General features: G+C 46.5%; 1 protein-coding gene across 1 annotated transcript in view; it reads left to right on the top strand.

The window, feature by feature from the left end:
- The window catches only part of LOC133351461 (mitochondrial glutamate carrier 1-like), a 100,435-nt gene that overhangs the window by 2,089 nt on the left and 75,365 nt on the right, over positions 1-22,981 (top strand). The gene's annotated exons all lie outside the window — the stretch shown is intronic.

The raw sequence follows: 22,981 nt of genomic DNA, 5'->3' as shown, positions 1-22,981 counted from the left end.
GCGGTGCGACAGGGATGTCCTCTGGCCCCTACACTAATTCACATTTTATCTGACTAAGTAGTTAAATAATATGTCCATGACTGTACCAGAGAAAATTCCATCTGGTACAGATATAATGGGAGGCTAATCGATGCCCGGGTACAGTCAAAGGATGGCTCTCTCTTGGTCAACCATGTTATGTATGCTGATCAGGAAATTGCTGCTCACTCAGAAGAAGTTGGAGACAACTGCTGAATCTGGAGCATGCTACTTATGGATAGGACCTTACCATCAGCCCCATAAACAAGGCACCTGCCTGGGTTATTTGTTGTCAAATACTCCACCCCCCATGAGTGATGTATCAATCGTGGCGAGAGTGGAGAGGTTTCTGTATCTGGGTAGTGTGCTTTTGGCCAGCTCCGTTATGGAAGTGGTCTCACTTCAAAGCAGTCTAACGACATCTTTTCGCGGAAGCTAGGTGACCTATTCATATGAAGTTCTGGGACTTTTCAGCCACCATTATGCCCTCCCGTTCCTATACTTTCGAAACGTGGACCCCTTTAAAGAAACAGCTGGCCTGTCTTCGATCCACCCTAGTTTTAGTCAGACTGAATTGTGTGAGGAGGTTAAAGTTGCTTGGAAGACCTGGACAGTCGCATCATAGAGCTCCTCCAGCAGGCGAGGCTATGTTGTTTGGGTAATGTAGCCCACATGCCCAGCCACCGCATGCTTCTGTTTGGGCAGAGAGAGAGGGCCGAATGGGCACAGCACGGGCTAGAGAAGAGATGGGCTGATGTGGTACAGGAGGATGTGGAGCTAATTTAACTTAAATTTCGATTTAAAGCTTTCGTGACTGCAGGGATTCATCTTCTTGGTTCTTTCGGTAAAGTCACGTAAAATGGAAATAATAAAATAATAAAATAAAACATAATAAAATAATTCTCACGACGTTTCGGCCACAACGCAAGCAGCCGTCCTCAGGTGAAGACCAGGTCTGTCGGGGAGACAGCGTCTGAATGGTCTGAATGGATGCTGTCTCCCCGACAGACCTGATCTTCACCTGAGGACGGCTGCTTGCGTTGTGGCCGAAACGTCGTGAGAATTATTTTATTATGTTTTATTTTATTATTTTATTATTTCCATTCTACGTGACTTTACCGAAAGAACCAAGAAGACTAATTTAACTTGCCGATAACAGGTACCAAGATCGATCCCTGTGGAGGAGGCTCGTGAAGGACGCTCCTGGGCAGTTGGAGGCAGTCGCCCTCCAACAACAGTCGAGGGCAGAGGAACGGCACTTGTGGGGGCCGACGTACACCCCACCGCCCTCGCTAGGCAGGTGGGGCGCGATGTCCACCCCTTCCGCTCCCTCCTCCACCACGTCGGTCGGCTCCCGCCAGGCCCCCGCCGACCGCGTGATCGGGCCCCCCGCGCTAGCGCCCTCTCTGAGCGACATACTCGTGCTGCTGGCTCACAGCCGCACGGAGTTAAGCCACACACCTGCGTACACCACAGCTAATGCTAATGCAGCGTACAGTGGCACGCTCGCGCCGCACCTGCGAGCGATTACCTCACCGCGTGCCCGTGCTGCGGATCCGCATTCACCCTCGCAGCGCATTTCCCCACGCAGTCGCTCTACAAATAAATCACAGACACCACACCGATGCTCTGTGCTAACTTTTATTCGCGTCGCAAACCCCGCCCTGCCCGGAGGGAATATTCTGAAGCAGAGCCTAGCCTACTGCTGCCCAAGTCCCCAAATACTCACACGCCCTATCACATACCTCGCCGCTGTACTCACGGCGTCGCACGGACGCTGTGAGAGTCAGAGAAAGGAAAAAAACCCTTGCCTATCACTGCCTCATAGCAGCACTTGCTGGCATCACACAGATGCTGCGAGCGGCTCGAGAAGGCAGGATGGCAGGGAGTGAATCTTGGCGCCCCAGAGGTGGAAGACAAGATCTCCCCTGAACGGTTTCAGGCTTCCCTATTTATCCCCCCTGACATTAAAAATCCAGGGTTACATTATCCCGCGCAGCCAATTGTGCGCCTACCTGTGATTTTTGCTTGGTTTCCTTCCCTTATATGGAGTGCTACGACGGTTACTTCTGCGACCTATTGTCTACCCACCCATACTCATTAATTTCTTACTCATCCTGTTTAATCTGGAAGGACGTCCGGCTGGCGAATGGACACCTTCCTCGTGTGTTGCAGTCTGGGGCTGGGGGAAGTTGTGGCGCCGCAATCCCCTGACCTCATGGTCTGCTCTGCTTGCTTAATTTTCCACCCCAGCCCCCCGCCCCCCCGAAGTCGTGCATTACTCATTGCGGCTGGCAACGTGAACCTTTTTGCGCCCATACAATTTTAAGCCAACTCAGGCGCACCGCAATGTGACCTGTCCTGCGAGGGTCGGCCAATCTTCTGGCACCCAGAAACCATGGGACTTTCCTCCTAGGGACCCTTCGGATTAAAACCCGTTGTGCCAGGCAATTCCCTGCCAGGACACTGCGTGTGTGCGCTGCGTGTGAATGCTCAGTGTGGGGTCCAGGGTGGAGTCGCGGCGCTTGCAGAGTTGCTCCGAGGCCGTGGCACCACACACTCGCAACGAGTGGAGCGCCGGGCAGCATAAACGCAACCAGGTTGGTTCTTTTGGTAAAGTCACGTAGATAGAAATAATAATAATAAAAACCACGACGTTGCGATCACAACACACGCGATCATCATCAGGAGGAAAACAGAGGGGAAAGCTGCTAAAAGCAGACTGTTTTAAAGGTTTAAAATGGGTGTAGCCCAAGGGTCATAAACGAAGTGGGCGGGGCGAGTGATGTTAATGTGAGAAATTAGCATGTTAATGTAAGATCGGAGAGTGGCCTCCACAGCGAGCATGCTTAGGTGGCTATGTTAATATGAGAGATACCCATAACGCCTGTGTTTGTCCCATGACCTCCTGACAATGAGCCTTACACACTTTACACAGCCTCGATGTGCATCTCGTTTGGCACAAGCGCTGTGGTGACCTTGCCTTAACTAAGTGGTGATTGGTGCTTGTTGTTGATGGAGTGAATCAGTGAGTGCTGGATAATCAATCAACTCGACTGCTTTAAATAGAATTTCATAAATTAGTGTGTATGTGTGGGCATATATGTGCATTAATATGTATATTTGTGAGTGTATACCTGTGTATGAATGAGTGTATGCATACCTTACCATCAGCCCATCTAAAAACAATGCACCCACTCTGCACCCACTCTACCCCTCAACCATATATAAGTAACTAGCAGGAAGTACTCGGCGTTGCCCGGGTCTTAAAAATATTTCAAAACTACTCTTAAAAATGTAACAGCAGTGCGTACTGACTGTGGTGGTACCTGCTATGATTACAGCAGTGCATACTGTGGTACCTGCTATGATTACAGCAGTGCAGTACCGACTGTGGTGGTACCTGCTATCACTACAGTAGTTCATGCTGACTCTATAGCAGTATTTATCGACTCTATAGCACAAAGTACTTACCTGACAGAGTGGCGTGGTGAGGCCTAGTCCCATGTGGTGATACCTGCTATGATTACAGCAGTGAATACTGACTGTGGTGGTACCTGCTATGATTACAGCAGTGCATACCGACTGTGGTGGTACCTGCTACATCTAGCGACTGTATAGTAGCAATAACTGCACGCAACGGGCGGGGGAGACATCACACTGAAGATTTTTATAGCATTTTTAACGCGAAAGAAAATGTTCCCCCCCCCCCTACCAAAGGCTCATGAGTTGGTATGGTCGTGCGCGCGTGATAAATAAATAAAAGAAAGGTCTACTGCCTATAGTGCATCTAGCGACTGTATATATTAGTAACTGCACGCATTGGGGTGGGGAGGGACATAACACAGTGAAGAATTTACATTAGTGTTTAGTGTATTTTTATAGCATTTTTTAACGCGAAAGAAAATGTCCCCCTCACTCCCACCGAAGGCGTGCGACTTGGCATGGCCCGTTCTCCGCGTCATAAATACATAAATAAAAGCTATGCGCAGAAAAATGGCACTAAATCGCTAATTAAACTAATTTAAAGTTGATGTGAAAAAGGAATAGCGCTTGCTGACCGCGGGGCTTACGGCTTGGTAACTGGCTATTTTTACATTAACCCCACCGTTGGAGAGCCAAGCGAGCAACCACACACAAACCCATACACAAACCCACAATTTTTGACTTTTATATAGATAGAAGAAGAAGATAGAAGATGGAGGAGTTCCCATACCTGGGCAGTGTGCTCATGGCAAAGCTCAGGTTTGGCAGCAGAGGTATCCCTTCAAATCAGTCGGACAGCATTATATTTTCATTGACTGCACAATGGTGTTTGGAAGCTGTCTGGTTTGGCGCTCCTTATCAAGCTCTGCGTCTTCTCGGCCACAGTTATGCTCGCTCATCTCTATGCTTGTGAAGCGTAGACCCCTTTACAGGAACACTTTTGCTGGCTTAGAACATTTAGGCTAGCGTGATTATGATCCATCTTGAGTTTTACCAAACTGGATTGTGCTTAGAGATCCTAGAAAGATCTGGACAAGGTCTCCTCCGTGTGCTCCTCTGGCAGGCGAGGTAATATTGGCTGGGTCATGTAGCCTGCATGGCCAGCCACCGTTTTGCCCAAACAGCTTCTGTTTGGCTGGAATAAGGCGGTTTAACAGGAATGGTATGGGCTAGAGAAGAGATGGGTGATGCGCTACAGGAGGATGTGGAGCTGAGTGGACTTGCCAATAACTGGTACCAGTGATGTCAAGATTGGCCTCTGTGAAGGATGCTACTGGGCAGTTAGAGACATTCGCCCTCCAGCAACAATGGAGGGAGCAACGCTCACAACAACGAGCGGAGTGCAGAGCGGCTAATTTTCAGAAAGTTAGCACAGTAGGGAGCACATCTGTTAGTTGACCCTTAATACCTGGGTCTCTCCTGTGACCTCCTTCCAGCGAGCGTTCCACATTTCACGTGATAGCCTCAAATTGCACCAAGCCTGGCACAAGCGCTGTGGCGATATCTCTGCCGCTTCGTGGTGAATGGCGGCAGTTATTGTATATATATGTGCGTTTGAATGGCAATATGTATGTTTGTGTGTGTGCATGGTAACCACGTGTGAAGGAGGCAAAGCCCTCACGCTCGCCCCTGTGAGGCTGGCGCCGTCGCTGTACAGTGAAACGCTCAATTATTCACGGGTGCGCTGTCGTCTCGCCCAGAGCCAGCTGCCCAATCGGGGCCACAGCATTCGCACCTCGCCTGCGTCATTACCAATATCGTCACGGTCATCACCGTCACAGTTATAAGAATCAGATTATCATTCTAAATCATGTGTATCAATTTATATGTCAAATACTATTTTACAATAATTATCAGCACTGTTGCTATGATTATAATGCAGTTAATTCTCCTGGGAGCATTAAGAGTGTCACATCTACAAATTCTGAAGTCTTTGTCTTGAGATCTTAATTACGCGAGATTTTGTGCGCGTAATCCTCACCGTGCAGACAGAATTCACGGCGAATGGCCCACGTCATGCCTTGCCTGGTGCACAACTCCCAACTGTGATTTACTGAGCTCATGATGGTCGTCCTAGAGAGACTCGGATTCGTCAATATCACTGCCTTTTAAAAGGAAAATTATAAAGGTAACGTTTCGGGCAATTACCCTTTCCTTACATTACGTAAGCTAGAAAGGTATACCTTTCTCTGTGCAGTGAATAATAATTATTACTTTAACTTGTAATGCACGTGAGGGAGAGCGACTTAGAGGCATGAGGAGGGACCACAGACAAGTGGGAAAGGCAACAAGGCGGTGAGCTGGCGCCACCAACAATTGTCTAAGCTCTGTGGTCCTCTATATATCAAAGTGTTATTAGCCAATTAATGAGTGTTTATATTGTTGGAGTAAAGTGTAGCATCGGGAGAACCCACACATGCAAGGGCGAAACACTATCCCATACAGGTGCAGGAACAGGTGCAGGAACAGGTGCAGTCCACATTTGTGTTGTAGCTAGTTCTCCTCGGGGAAGGAAGTTTCACAACATTTGTACACGATACACCAACCGTTGCTTACAGGCGTGTATCGCCACCACCGATCAGCTAAAGAAGAGCCATTGCCTCAAATATCGCCTATTATATACTTTTCCTTTGAAGGAAATGTTATTGACAAATACATTTTTGTTGTTATGTGTGCTTGTGCACCACTGCCAACGCAGTATCACCAAATAATTTGTGGTGCCAGAAAGGGCGTAACATCAATTTTCACCATCCTCTGACATGCAAGGGTGGATATATTCCCAATCACATCAATCCCTTTTTATAAGCAAATGTCTTTTGTAAGGACTATTTGTAAGGAATATCTGTAGGGCTCTCATTTTTAAAACATTTGGAAAAATTCTCCACCTTGAGAAGCATGTGTGAAGATGCCAGCATGTAGTAACCTGCTTGCGGGAATAATGAGTCGGAGTATCTTATGAATATCGGGGGGCATGGGATTCGAACTTTTGACTTGGAAAACTGGCTCAGCTGCGATCACATTTACCACTGGGCTAGATGGCTACCTGACTTTAACCATAAGGAGGAGCCATGCAGATACACACATGCCTGCATATAAAGACTGTGGTCCTCACGCAACTTTATATAAAGCGATGAGGTCAGCAGAATATCACATTGTAACTGTAGAGACAGTGCTCTGTGGTGAGTGGTCACTTCTAAAGCAGAGATACTGAATGCATTGTTTTGGTATCAGCATTTTGCTTGACAAGCTGTGTAGTAAAGGTGTATTATTGGTTTGTCACACATACGCGGTGTGCTGACATGATCAGTTGCATCGTGAAGGAGTTTTGCATTGTTTAGACTTTGATATCAAGTCTAACAAAAAAAGAAACCCTTTAAAATAGACCCATATGGCAGAATTTTCCAATTTTGAGAATATAAAATATTGGCCCCCCTCCAAACTTTTTATGGATGAAAGAAATCACACAATAATCTGTGTAACACTGTGCCATCAAATCTGTTTGCCAATGTTTGGATTAACCTCTGCAGTCTGCCGCAGGTTATGAGACCTGTGATATGGTTTCCCCCATATCGACGTGGATTATTATTATTGTTTTTGATGGTAGAGAAACCTTTCCGAAGCCAAGCTTTCTACTTTTACTGTTATTTTGTTCCCAATGACCATTGTGAACAATGTATGTGTGTGCCATAAGAGGCTAATAGTAAACAACATTTGGATGCTGAAAAGAAAAAATATGAAAGAAATTAATTGGGAGGTAAAAAATGCCTTAAATCAGTGCGTTTAAAAGCAGTAGCTGGAGTGTTTATAAAAACAATGGTATTTCTGATGGCACACTATGCAGTATCGATGGCCTCAAGTGTTCGCTGTTACAAGGAAATTGTACAACCGATTAGCACGGTTGGTTGCGTACGGTGCGAAAGAAGTTCAACATCCATGAGTACGATGATTAGATCGAAGAGCCACCCCTCGGTGGGTCCCCTAACGGTCATACCCGACATCATGCATTCTCACAATGGGGAAACAATTCAGTTTTTTTATTCTGAAACTTTAATTAAATCTTTTTCGTCTTCTATCCACCAATCTGCGTGTTTTTTTTATTTTAATCAGATGCAATTAAGTATAGGCCACAGCCGACAGTCACACATGCATTCCTATAATTGCTTGGTGTGATATAATCTACGCATTAGCTCGCCAGACTGGTTGTTACTCGGCTGTATATGAAGAAAACGATCGTGTTGTGTAATAATAATGCAAGTTAGATTGCGCACAATATTTCACAGATATAATAAATGACGGCGATTCTGAGGCGTGAAGCCGAACTTGGTGTTGCTCGAAAGCCAGGCGAAAGAGATTGGGCCTTTAGGTGTCTCTTGAAAGTCTGTGTAGATTGAATGCTGCTGCGAATGTGCAGTGGGATGATGGTGCTTAGGCACGGAAAGTAGTGCAGAGAGTATTGAGGTGGGCGCTGTGTGCCCACCCCTAGCACCTGAATTACACCAACCCGCTACCCACAATCCTCACTAATTAGCATGCCAACTGTATTGTAGTAAGGAATACACAAGAGCACCCTATCTCCCCATGATCAGAACAGGAACCCAATGGAAAGAGGAAGGAAGAGAGCCGACACTCAAAATAAAAATGCAGAGCAGATCCTTTTCAGAGGTTATTGAGATCACGTGAAGGAACAAACGCGTGCATCTTAACTGGTCATCCACTGGTGAACCCCTGACCAAACTCCCATAAAGATTACACGCAGTCGCCTGTCGTAGGGATGGATGGGTGGGAAACCAGTAGACGGTGGAATCTATTACAAAAATATGTTTTCACCAAAGTAATAAATAATGTTTTTTTTATCGTCGATGACGAAAATTCTTAACTGGTGTGTTAACGTGCTATCATCACTGCTAATAACATCAAACTCGATGGGTCCATTTATGAAGCCATGGAAACACGCAGGCCTGGCTGTGGTTCTGGACCAGCCCGAATTCAGCCTGTCAAAATGTTGTCATGGAGATGGGGCGTATTAGTATGCGGTGAGTGCCCAAAGACTCAAAAGATTCATACCTTTTTTGTTGAGCCAACATAATGTGTACTAAGTTATTCCAGAAATGTCGATCCTGTCGATTTGATCCCTCATTGAAATGTTGCCAAATTCCACTCGATGAAAAACTGCACGTTGAATACACATTTGGCATCTGGGAATATGAATGTCCATGGCAATCATTGGGAGCACACCAGCCTTTGTTTTTTAACGAGTTCGACATTTTGACTACAGAAAGGAAATGGTAGCCTTCGTAAGTCTCAAATCTCACCGTCGCGATGGGCCCAAGTAGGCATAGGAACCCATCAAGGAGAGGGGGCATTTGGTAGCCAGTGTTTTGCACGGCATTCCAGACGCCCCTCTATTAACACATGCACGCTGGCATTGTGAGAATCAGAGCAATTGCATTCGCATGTTTTCTGAGTGTCTGTATGAGAGTGTGTGTTTGTCTGTTGTGGGGAGCGGAAGGGTAGCAGTTAGCACACTGTGCTATGAACCTGGGGACCCGGGTTCGATTCCTGCTGATGGCCAACACCAGTGACGATTATCTGAACTGGCCTCCCGGGACTTGGTTGACTCCACCTCAAATGAGTACCTGTTGTGGTGTGTATATATCGCCTCTGGGTAGACAAAGGCGGCCGGGCGTGGTGTTAGCCACCCACCTCGTCGTGTGCCGTGCCAGCCTTCGTAAGTGCTCACTAACAGCACTTGCCCCAAGTCTGTTATAGGCTATACGGAGATCTTTGTCCTTTGTCTTTGTATATGAGTGTGCAGAACGGTAGTGTCAAGGTGCTCTTCTTCCTCCCTCCCAGCTTAAATAGACGCTCCAAGCCCAGGACGTGTCATTCAGTCTCTGTCTTATCGACAGACCTGTTCTTCACCTGAGGACGGCTGCTTGCGTTGTGGCCGAAACGTCGTGAGAATTGTTTTATTATGTTTTATTTTTATAATTTTATTATTTCCATTCTACGTGACTTTACCGAAAGAACCAAGAAGAAAAAGGTAGTGTAGTGGTTAGCGCACTGTACTATTGAACATTGCGACTCCAGTTTTTTTCCTGCTCACGGCCAACATCAGTGACGAATATTTAAACTGGTCCTCATCCCTAAATTAGTGCCTATTGCGGTGTGTAAACATCAGCATTGGGGGAGACAAAGGCAGCCAGGGGTGGTACTGGCCACCCAGCTCCTAGTGTGTCGTGTTCGCCTGCATATGTGCCCTCTAACAGCACTTGCTCCAATGACCCTTGTGCCGTAGATGACTAATCAGAGGAACTTATGAAGCATCCCAATCCAGCAGGAGCCTCGTGAAAGAGCTGAGACTCGCTGAGTGTTTCCTGGGTAAACACAGGACATTACCGTAATGCGTTAATGTGTTATTGATAACACTGATAATGGTCACAATGAAAGAGGCTTTGATCCATTCATCTTTGTTGTGTTCATTAACTGAGCAGCAGCTCTAACTGGACACCATTGCTAAAACACGGGTAACTGGTGGACACATTTAATTAGTGCCGGCAAATTGATTATAGAACCGGGAAACGCGCGCACCGCGACGCTGCTGCACCCAGCGCACCTCCGATGGGTAGGGTTAGCTACGTACGGTGCAAACGAAGTTCTACTTTCATACATACATTAACTAAAAAAGTAAAGTTTATTTTAAAATGTATTTTACCAGGTTAGGCCCACTGAGCTGTACCGCTGTTTTTCAGAAGTGACCTGGCCACAAATGATAGCTCAAACTAAGTGGCTTGTCATGTGTAAATTTATAGCAGCCAAATACTCTAAACGCGTGTTTCTAAATGTGAAAGGGAAAACCGGAGGACCTAGAGAAAAATCCACATGACCACGCAAATTCCAAATACACAGCAGTCATTGTCAGGGTTGGGATCAAACCCATGCCCTCCTGTACACCAGGCGAGGTAGTTAACATCTCCTCGCCACCGTGGCGCCCATCGCAGTGCACGGAACTGGGATGCGGTTGCGGCTCTCTCGGCCTTACCGGGGGGTGGCAGTGAGCGGTGCCCCGGGGGAGGAGAGGGAGGGGGTGGCGGTGAGCGGTGCCCCGGGGGAGGAGAGGGAGGGGGTGGCGGTGAGCGGTGCCCCGGGGGAGGAGAGGGAGGGGGTGGCAGTGAGCGGTGCCCCGGGGGAGGAGAGGGAGGGGGGTGGCGTGCGGCCGGGGGGAAGATGGAGGGGGGGGGGCTGTCGCCTCGGCAGCGCTGGTTGCCATGGCACGCGTGCACGGGGAGGGGTGGGGGCTTGACACGCGCCGAGGTGTTCGCGATCAGAGCGGCGGCGCCGCTAATTCTGCGGCCCCGCGCGGCGGCGGCGGCGGCGGCGGCGGCGAGCTGACGGGCTCACGGGGGTGATAATAACACCGCACACGCGCACACCACCCGGCTTAGCCCGACTCACATCTTATTGATATTAATATTGTTATGTTAAATGCACCGTATTGTGCATTTAACCAGGGTGACTCAGGGGGCATTTGCCTGTGGTTGATACTGGACATCAGTGAAAAATATCTTTATACAGCTCATTGGATGCCTCCATTATAAATGTATATTCTGATTATATGATCCATATGAACCACCACCCCAGAACTGGCGATCCCTGGAGTGTGTTGGGCGTGCGTAATTCCATCCGCAGCTCTGACCCATTGCTGGAAGTTTCATGTCGCTGGCAGGTGCCAATCTGTCCCTGGATGCAATCGCCGTTTAACTTCTCATAAATTGGTACCCATTTTATCTGAGTCGACCCCCGTTCGGATATCAACCCGCGATCTTCTCATGAGCGATAAATAAACAGTTGAGGCGTTTTGGTTAATCACCAAACTAAAATAATGTCGATATAATTAACTGACAAGCAATCGACTCTTGCCAACAGCGTCAGCATCCCATTGCCATTTCTTTTAAGAGGCCGCATCCTGCTGATGAGACAGATACGTTTGAAGCTGTCTAGATGTTGTCTTGTTTCGATGAAAACTACCGTACTGTGAAACTGCACTGGGAAGAGCCATTCGTTGACAGACTAAATTGCGCATTGTCTATTTAAACACGGTCATGTACGTGTGTGCTGCGTGCGATCTGGCAGTGCGCGACATGGTGACTTTGTACATTTCCCATCTTTGAATCGGCTCCTCTGCCACCGCACCGCCGGGCGGGCTGATCGCACGCGCGACGCCGTCACACGACCGTCATCGGCGTTGAACACGTCCTTTGGTGATGCTGCTACCCTGTTGGCACTGGTGCACGGGCACACGTAACAAAAAAACTAAGCACATTCGTTAATAACACTGCCTTGAAAGGAAAAGTATATAATAAGCGACTTTTCGATCAATTACCTTTCTTAATAGCACATAGGCAAAGTGGATCAGTTTAACACGGAGGCTTTCGCGACCAATATCATCCATAATAGAGGTTTTTGGGTTGGATCGCGTAAAGATATAAATGTGTCGTTAAAACCCGCCACCACCAAAGTGGATCAGCTAACTATTATTATTTATTTTTATTTATCCTCTGTGATATTCCAGTTGTGCTTGCCATGTCTAATCACCAAAGACACTTTCATTCGGAACTTTCACGGCAGGCAGTGCATCACATTGTGCCAGAGAAATGGCCTCGTAAAAATGTTACAAATAGACTTCAGCGACGTGGAGGCGTATTTTAGGAGGAGGACGTTGCAATGGGTGGCCCGTGTTCAGGGTGGGGTAGCGCAGGTGACCGAGGCGGGCGTTGCAGTGGCGAGCGAGGGGGCAGACCCTGAGCCAGATGTGAGGAGGCACTGCAGGAACACACCTCTGGGAGGCTGCTTCAGATATGCAACAGTGACATCTGGCAGAAGGAAGGCAGTGATGGGGAGATGTGGCAGTATCGGTGGCTTTCTTGACCGTAGATTCCCTCTTGATCTTGATGGATCTTTATTGATCTTGATTGAATTGCAGTATTCGCCACGTCTGTATCATCCAGCATTGCTGCTTTCAATTTGGACACGCAACGGTACCTCGTAGTTGAGGCTCTCAAGAGAGGCCAGTTGATGCTCTCACATCTGTGACTATGTATTGCCTATGAACCTCGTTGTGGTGCGTTTTGTTTTATCAATTAATTTTGCCGAATTATCCCCGATGGCACGAATGACGTTCGGGCAAACGCTCTTCACACCTCTTATAGTCATGATGCCTGCACCACTGACACTGGTGAATTGTAAAGGGACCTGACTATGGGCACGATGGAAGGGGGACGATGACTCATTTACAATGCAATTTGCACGTTGAAATTCTCACCACAATTGATTGTTTCTCATATCTGCCTCAGGAAAGACATACATTTTGCAGATCAGATGCCCTCAATCACATCCTTTCATCGCGGTCACTCGTAGCCGGCGTGGAATCGCCACGAGTCCGTCTTTATGGGACTGCACAAGGCGCATGATAACAAACCGCCTCGGCTGCTGATAGGGACCCGATTGCTGTCGGATCTTGCAGTGCTGCGAGCCGTTGCATAGGACACCCACATGCTTAGGTAATTGCTTACCTGAAGAGGGCAGTGAAGTGAGCTTCAGAGCTAGAGTTGGAGCGTTTCCCTTTCTGGCGTCGATATTTAATCTCCCCCATACGCGCACAAATTTATCTTGTAAAAAAAATATGACATTTTTACACAGGGACCCCTTTGAAACCTGGTCCTGCCTTTGTAGAGAGTCAGGATTGTTATTATCGCTCTCCGGTTTCTCATTACACAAGCTAATCAATGCGGTGTGAGAAGTAACTCAGGTCTGTCGCACCCACACCATTAATACGGCTCTATATGATCTCAATTTCCTTGAATGAAATTGCATCTGCTGTCCATCTAAATTATTCGCCGGACTATTAAATCAATCATTGGTAGGTAGACAGGCAACCACATGAGCAGATCTCATTCGTTCTGGGTTGTTTTGTGACTCTGTCTTCGCATGGATATGATGCATTGTATTATTTATTGACAACACATACGAAACGCACTCGCCCCTCTCCTCCGATGTGGTTGTTTTTAGTTGCGTGACAAAATCCGGCTGAGTGCGCGCCTGTGCTTGGAGAGCTCAACTCACACCTCGCAAGCTGTGAGACCAAATACTTGTTGGGAGTTGACTCGATCCATCATCCCTCCCGGGCGAGTGACATGAGCATTGAGGGAAGTGAACAGTGTTCAATCTATGGGGAGACTGCCTCTGCCATGGGGATGCGGAATTCAGATTTCTGTATCAGGTGCCGCCTACGGATATGACTGTAGCCCTATTGCTACCTTGAGCAGGGAGGCTGTCCTCTCTGAATTATAATAATTATAATAATAATCATCCCAACTTACAACCTTATGTCAATCCTTTTCTGGATGACCATATTTCATCACACTGCTCAGTGCAGGACTGGTTCGGATATCACTTGTCACTCATGTTAGTCATAGTCCAGAATCAAACCCAGGTGGCCTGGTTCATGGTCCAGTGTGCTAACCACTGTGGCACTGTAATGCCGCTTCTTCCCCCAGATGTGTATATCAGAAGCATAGTGATCATATTCGTGAGCATTTTTATTTATATTGCTGTTATTTCTTGTATGCCACAAAATTGTGTATTTCACTCACAAATGTTTGCACTGCCACATGCTCGGCTACATGTTATGTATTTGTGTTTGTTATATCGTATTCCCATGTCAAATAGATCCCACAACGGGATGTCATTTGGCTTAAAGAATACAATGCTTACACAGGACATTGCCACCTGAGCCACCAGGCTTCAATGGGCAAATTTAATCTTTTATGACATCTGGTCCCCTTCCATGAGCAGTGAAATTCAAGGGCAGGGACATTTGATGTCTATTGGTTAATTCATTGATTTTGTTATAGATCAGTGGCGAGAATGCCTTTGTATGTGCTGTTTATTGCTTATAAAGGTCACTATTTTGGATAAAAAAAATTTGACCAGTGCAGGATATAACTTAATTGATATGCAAGTGATTTGATTTTGTGAACTCCAGTTCAAATGGGCCATAAGTGAAGAATTTCTCATCATTACCATTATCTGAGAAATGTAGTTTGGTGTGAACATTTTCACCGGAAAAATTCGCTCTCCCTCACTTTGTTGTGTTCACATCACTTAGCAGACGATGAGTGTAATGCGTGGGATGCACTTAACCAAGTAAGTCATGAGGAGCATTTTTGTTGTGAAGTCGTTCACAGTGAATGTTACATGTTTGATGGCCTGATCAGGAAAGAGAGAGATACATACCTTTGCTACGTTCTCCGTTATTGCCACCAAATACCTTGCACAGCTGCATATTCAATCTGACGTGTTACGCAGACATCTGAAATTGAAGGTGTTAGTTGTTTCCCAATGACACCCGCTGGCCTATTTGCAAGCACCCAATAATCATTGCATCTGGTTTGCGCAATGTAGTGCAAGGCGCATTCCAATGGCACCATCATTTATATATGCTGGTGTATTGGATGTTCTGAGGAGATTTGTTGAAATTGGGGGGTCAAAATGGTGGAAATTCAGAAAACGTAAAATTTTACAGGAATATCCTCGGCAAGAGGAAGATTTTTTGTTTCGTTCACGTCCTCCTGCGACGTACTGTGTGGGAGATAACGGAGCATGACCGAGGGATGGATACTTGTGAATTATAGATATACAGATTGTTGACGGCCCTGGATGTGTAGAAGGGTGCTGGCTGGCTTTCAATTCTGCAAGGCTATTTTGAGAACATTTCTCCTGGATGTCATTCTATGATTGATCTCTTAAGTTATATTCTCATTGATGAAGCAATATTAATAGTATATGCTAATGTATTTAAACAGTATAATGATTACAGACATTTTGCAATTATCTTTTACAGTGTTAATATTTGTATGCTCTATTATTCTGCACATTGCCACATTTTTTACCTTAAAACAAATGACAACCCACATTTGCTTTATTAGACCCTGTGATATACACTGAGAACTAAAATCACATTTGCTTCCGATGGGCCGAGTTTATTGAAAGTGATGCACAACCACCCTGCAGAGTGCTCCGTGATCGGCAGGATGTTAATCTCGACCCAACGGCCTGAGTTTGATTCTAGGCCATATCTAACGTCAGTTTCTAGCGATATCTGAACGAGCCTCAACCCCACCCCCTTCATCAATGGGCATGGTGGGGCGTTGTGAAGAATATTCAAACATATCTGCCAAAACTGACACGGGACGATTTCATCTAGCAGTGGAATGACAATCGGGCTGTGAATGTATTACTTCACATTGGCCGCTGCTTATGCTGCTGCAGCCTGACCAATGTCTGCAGCATGACATTCGATGCACTGTGCTGTAATTTCATGTGTGCTGGCTGCAGATCGTGTGTCATTACACAGGAATGCACTCCCGTGCATGTGCAAGTGTGTTAGAGAAAGCGTTGTGTTGCACATGGGCTCAGCGCGGATCAAGGGCTCAGCGGCGGGGTGAGCCGTGGCATGGCTGCCGCGTGTGCCATGTGCATCGAGTCGTACCAGGAGGCTCACTCGCATGTCTACATGAAAACTATTTCCGAGGGCTGACAATCGGTAGATCCTGATTATGAATTTATACCGTGCACTATAAGAATGTGTTTTTGGGAACATTTCCGAGTAATGGTGAGGATGCATTCTGGGGCATTTCAGGCCGAGTACAATGTGGCGAGTCCAATTATGGGTGAACGTGTGTTTGGTGGCCAAGGGCGAATGTTCGTGGGATTGTGTTTGTTTTGGAGGTAGCCAGGATTGTGATTGATTAGGCCGAGTGTGTGGGGCGGCAGTTATGGTTCTCTCCTTGTGTGTGAGGCAGGTGGAGGTGGTGGGCCCCAAAGTAGGCTCGAGCCCATAATAGAGATTTTTTTGCGTGAGATCGCGTAAATAAATGTGTCGTTAACCCACCACCAGCCGACAAGGCAATTAGTAAGGTTTTCATGTAAACAAAACGTGCCAATTAGTTACAATTTGAGTACGACGTTGCGCTGCTGATTACAGCTAGCATCATCAGGCGATTTGCCAGAATTCTGATAAATCATCTCATGAAGCTGGTTTACTCTCCAGCACACCACGGCAGAGGTATATTTCCGTGAGCTAACCCAAAAAAACCTTTATTTATTATTACGTGTTAAGTAGGCACTTGTGTTACGGCTCTAGCAATACTGCTTGAAGATTCTGTTCTGTGTGATTACCTAATGCCATTCATAATACATATCTTTGACTGGTTGTATGTTAGTACAATAGTCACCCTATATCTGGTTAATGTTTCTGTAACTTAATTGTAGTTGACCGTGATCAGTCTAAAACTTATCTGGCCTGAATCGACTTACGCTTTAGTTAATTTGTTATTTAATATTGATATACCTTTATGCTTATACAATATTTTGGATTCCTCATTTGAGACCGTTGTTTTTGCTCTGATTTATGTTTGCTATCTTGCTGTACTTGATTTCTTTTTGCCTTTGTTGTTTTGCTGACCCAGTTCCCTCTTGAAAATGAAACTCTATCCCGGTCTTTGAAATTCTCACCTGGTTAAATAATTTACAACTTGAATTGGTCTTACATTAATTTATTACCGCTTAAATATTACCCATTAACATAATTATTGGTTAAACAAAAATGTGCAGTAAATATATAGGTATTTTATGTGACACCCTTTCTTTTGCACACATGAACTACAATCGATTTAACACAGGTGGCTACAGACTAGAAGAAGCTGATGGATGCCGTGATGGTGAAGCCATTGTGCCCCCCCCCCCCCCCGTTAACTACGACATAAATTCACATTCCATTGATTGCTGTCGTAGGAGTAAAATATACCTGAGGCTTGGGCTGTCGAGTTGATGTAGTGGCAGTGCTTCATCTGACGATACAGATGCATCACCCTGAAGCTGAAAATGTAATTGGCCGCAGAAGTTTACCGGATTTCCTAACCAGCTTTGGTGTGGAAATATTCTCCTTTGGAAAATTAGTGATAAATAGCCACGGGTAATCTAGTCTAATGTGAGCTGAATCACCAATCCAGGCTGATACAAATCTGTATAAAATCTCCACGTATATATATCATTTAAAAAAATCGTTATTTCGTTTTTCAGTCCGCTTGTCCTGGTGAGGTTCACAGCGGCAGCATGTTGAGTTGGGCGGTCAAGACCTCCCTTTCCCTGGTGACCAGACTCCAGCTTTTCCTGGGGAATTCTCAGGTGTTTCCATGCCAGCTGAGCGACATAGTCCCGCAAATGTGTCTTGGGCTGGCCCAAAATATATTTAACGTGAAAATCAGGTATTGTTTATGGTAAACATGACATGACTAAAAATTGGCACGTTTATGGACGGCAGATGCTAATGCAAAGCAATGGAGTGAAGAAGCTTGTTATGAGAATCAAGTTTGTGATTTTATGGAGTTTACTGGATTGGTCATGTTTACATAGTACACCAGAACAAATATATGATAACCCAACTGTTACACACAGCACGATTCACTTAACACAGTAATTTCATTGCAAGGCCCGAAGGCCAATGGCGACCTCTGGTGGCCGTGAGTGCTGCCCCTGACGTGTGGCCTCCGACAATACACGAATATGAAAACACTTCCCATCGTCGTGCTGTCAAACCCCAATGGTTACAAATGTGTGGCGGCCCAAACGGTGAAAGTGGCCCTCCTCTGAAAATTAGTGAAGAATACTGACTTAAACTTGATTTGAAGCTTTCGTGACTGCAGGAATTACTCTTTGGTTCCTTCGGTAAAGTCATAGAAAGAAAATAAATTAAATAATAGAGTACGACGTTTCGATTGCAACACAAGCAACCGTCATCAGGTAGAACTAAATTTTTGAGAGAGACAAAAATAGACACGGAGACACACAGACAGACACACAAGCGGAGAGAGACAACACAGACACCGAGAGAGACACACAAGATAAACACACAGAGACCCAATGCCTCTGTGTCGAGGCCTTAAATAGAGAGGGGGAAGGGGTGGCAGAGAGAGAGAGGTGGTTCTGCTGGGGCAGCTGCTGGAGCAGAGAAATTAGCATGACAATGAATCCACCCCGAAGCGACCGAGGGAAAGAAGATCGAATGGCCCTATGATAGCCTGGTAAATTTTAGAGAGAGAAATAGTTTGAAAAAAAAAAATGTAGCAATTATTTTGTAAATGTAATGTAATGCAACACAGAGAGTCGGCTAACACACAGTTAACGCATAGCCTGGTGGATTACGATCTTCAAAGATTGCTAAAATTAGAAGTTAAGTGTGAAATTTTACAAACAGAGACACACAGAGAGATGTGTGGAAATCCACCCCGAAGCGGCCGAGGGAGAGAAAGAGCGAATGGACCTATGAGAGCCAGGTTAACCGACTCTCTCTGTTGCATTGCATTACATTTCCAAAAGTTTGTTTTCTCAAACGGCCTATTTCTCTCTCTAAAATTTACCAGGCGTAGCTGGTAAAGTCACGTGAAAAGAGAAAATTATACATTAAATAATACCATACGACGTTTCGATTGCAACACAAGCAATCATTGCTTGTGTTGCGATTGCTTGTGTTGCAATGGAAACGTCGTATGCTATTATTTAATTTATTATTTTGTCTTTCTACGTGACTTTACCGAAAGAACCAAAGAGTAACTAGTAGCTATGGGCCATGCCAGCAAGTATCTCACGAACGAGCACCCACGTTCACATCTGACAGGCCCCTGCAGTTACTGGCGTAGCTGATGAAGTGGGCATGGCTAGGGAAACATCGAAGTGTGCCGACAGGCATTTGCACACCCAGCATATTGACATCTCTGCCGAATCTCTCCGTGCACGTGTAAAGGTCCTGCTGCTCTCAGCAGCCGGGATTATGCACTGTAGAGTGATGGTGAGGCATAGGAGGGTGGCACTGGCTACATGCGTGCCCCATTGACACTGGCCCGGGCTCCTCGGTGCAGCTGCACCTCCGTTGCCACCTTCTGTGGTTTTGCCATTCGTGGCATCAGCGAATAGGACGCAGCTGCACGTTCGTCTATTGAAGTGATGCATAGCCGAGCAAGCACACAGGAACTGGTGCTGATGTCATCACGTCACTGGTGGGTGCGTGAGGTCCACCCCTGGTGTGTGATTGGCTGTCGGGTAAATCTTGATTTGGATAAAGCTCAGAAACTCGCGGAGCGTTATCGTCACTGCAGGGCACCAATGTGAATCTGGTTTGCAGCATGAGCCGGTAAACGTGAATGGTACTACACCTCTATTGGTGTGGGACTTTTTTGCAGAGTTGTAAATCAAGTCGCCAACACTCATGTGAAGTCTCTTTCACATTGGCACAGTTTTAACTAGACTAAAGCTTGCTGATGCCCCCCCCCCCACTTCTCTCTCCCCCTGCAGCCGACCTCTCCAGTGCTACCACAGTAGCCCACTTTTCTCCAGTGACCCGGGTGCTGCTGGGGGGTCTACTTTCTGCCCCGCCTCCTTCCCCCCCCCCCTTCTCTCTCCCCCACTACTGCCGAGGCCTTTATAACCTCGTGCCACGGCAGATCTCTCGCCTACTTAAGTAGTTTTTTTCTTGCTGTGGTTGTCCTACCTGATGACAATTGCTTGTGTTGCGATCGAAACGTCGTGATCTATTATTTTTCTACCTACGTGACTTTACCGAAAGAACCAAAGAGTATTGACTGTGTATGCTGCATTTATTTCCTGAAGAAGCATTTTTTTCTTTGTCTGTCGTGCTTTTATGTCTAGGCTAAGGAATACCACGGGACCAAACGTAGAAGTGGACGACAGTTCTCAGTGGTAGCCTCTTGTCCTTGGCTGCTGTCCTTTTGACCAGAAGAGCAGTTTTGCATGATGCATGGTTGGCTACGGCTATAAATAACTGAATCTTACAAGACTGCTCGCAGTGTGTGTGTGTGGGGCGAACGCCCGCTGGGTGCTGATAAAATACAGGGAATCTCTTCTTAGATGCATTGTTGATGCAGCAGAAATCCCCGTTGAATGCAATGGCAATTCCAAGTGAGCCGCTTCTGCTGCTCCTGCTTCTGCCAAGCATCTCGAGGAATATCAACAACAACAACCGCTATTCGCCACTAAGTGGCGGTGACGTCACCACGACGCTTGTGCCAGGCCATGTGCACCTTGAGGCCACGTATAGGGTCGAACGCCCGCTGGCAGGAGGTCACAGGGCAGACACAGGTGTCACGGGTCGACTGACTGAGATGACTGGCCGATGCACTACCTATGCCCCCTACTGTGCCAACTTGCTGTGCTTTAGCCACCCGGCGCTCCGCTCGTTGATGTGAGCTTCGCTCCTCCGCCTTCTGTTGTTGTTGGAGGGCGACTGCCTCCAACTGCCCAGTAGCGTCCTTCATGAGCCTCCTCCACAGAGGCCGATCTTGACAGTCTGATCTTAAAGAGGGGGACCACCAGGGCATCCTTCCAATCCTGCTGAACCCGTCCAGTAGTCCAGACTGTTGTTATGATGTCATTTAAGGAAGTCTGTGAAAAAACGCCACCGTCCCTCAGAATTTCGCTTGGGAGATCTTCTCTGCTAGGTGCCTTTCCTGGTCTCAGACTCTGGATCGCCTTCAGTACTTCCTCAACAGATGGCACCTCAGCCAGCCACTCACAACCTAAAAAATCTGGGACAGTCATCTCTGCTTGACGTCCTATTGACTAATGCCCCTCACAACTTCACACTTACTGGTGTTCTGGGTAATAACCTTAGTGATCACTCCTTCATATTTAGGGTGAGATCATCAGCCAGACCCAAAGCCTCCCCTAAATTGGTTTATAAGCACTCCATGAGACACTTAAGCATACAGGCATTTACAGATGATGTGCTTCACTCGGATATTGACAAGGTCTGTGATATCCCCAACCTGACTACGGCTTGGGAGACCTTCAGGTACACGTTTCTCAAAATTCTTAACAAACATGCTCCTCTTGGTTCTTTCGGTAAAGTCACGTGACTTTACCGAAAAAACCAATCCCTGCAGTCACGAAAGCTTTAAATCGAAATAAAACATGCTCCTTTTGTTAGATTTAAAATTAAAGGCAACCGCCCACCATGGTTTGATCTTTTGATTACTAAGCTAATGAAAACTAGGGACAAAGCTTGGGCATGTGCTCAGAAAAGTAATTTGGTCAATGACTGGCTAAAATACAGGATTTTAAGGAATAAATGCGTAAACAAATACGGCATGCAAAAAATGATTACTTTTCCTCCACTCTTCTGGAATCACATGGCAATGCCAGGATCTTCTGGAAAACAATCAAATATATCGAAAAGGCATCTCACACAGATTATCTGCCCATTGCCTTTAACCGAAATGGGGACTATTTTTCAGAGCCTCAAAAAATTGTCGACAATTTTAACCTTAATTTTTCTGAAGCTGGTGACCTTTTTGATAATGTATTGGGAGTCACCCCTGCTCATGCAATTTCCTACACCCCTGTCCAAACATTAAACGAATTTATTTTCCAGCCTATCCACGAAAGTAATGTTCTGAAACAACTGTCCTACCTCAAAAGGTCCTCCTTTACTGGAGCGGATAGTATTCCCGTCTTTGCTCTGCTAACTGTTGGTCTCCTAATATACAAATCTATAGCCAATATTTTCAACCTGTCCATCAAAGAAGCATCAGTATCTCTAGAATGGAAACAGTCCTATGTTTGTCCACTTCACAAAGGGGGCTCTCCAAATATCTACCGACCTATCTCAATTTTGTCCCCGTTGATGAAATTTTTTGAACAATTGTAATGCGAGCAAGGATTGAGGGGGGGTGGAGTCTGGGTCACGTGGGGAGTGGGTGGAGTTAGGGTCACGTGGGGGAGAGGATTTAGGGAGTGAACTGGAAGGGGAGTGGGGAGTTGAGACGGAGTGAAATACGAGGAGGCCACGCTGGGCAAGATGGAGAGTGTGGCGCGGTCGCCACGCGGTGGGAGACGTCGACACCGACGGCCATCGGTGTCAGACGAAGAGAGCTAACGGGGCAGTGAGAGGCTAGCTGTGGAAGGGGCAGCAGTGACGCTAGATAGCGGGGCAGTGGTGTGGCTGCAAGGATCGCCTGTCGGGGCAGCAGTGAGACTGCATATTGGAACAGCGGGGAGCCTGCACAACGGAGCAGCCGAGGGCTGTGGAGAGGTCGTCGAGCGGGACGCGGGCCTGAGCGAGACGCCGTGGTACGGAGATTCTATGAACCCAATAAAGGACAACGGAGATCGGCATCTGAGAGAGAGTCCTTTATTACACAATTATTGAATTACCAAATTAGCAGGTTCCTGTCCGACAACAATCTATTACATCAAAACCAATCTGGGTTCCGAAAAAAATACAGCACCACATCTGCTGCATTAGACTCTCTGAATCACATTTACAGTCGCCTTGATAATAAGCAGTACTGTGTCAGTCTTTTTCTTGACTTGTCTAAAGCCTTTTATATAGTCGACCACAACA

The sequence above is a fragment of the Lethenteron reissneri genome, chromosome 37 (genome assembly GCF_015708825.2).
Source record: "Lethenteron reissneri isolate LAM-NWPU_2019-01 chromosome 37, ASM1570882v1, whole genome shotgun sequence".
Classification (NCBI taxonomy): Eukaryota; Metazoa; Chordata; class Hyperoartia; order Petromyzontiformes; family Petromyzontidae; genus Lethenteron; species Lethenteron reissneri.
This window is presented reverse-complemented; position numbering and strand designations above follow the sequence as displayed.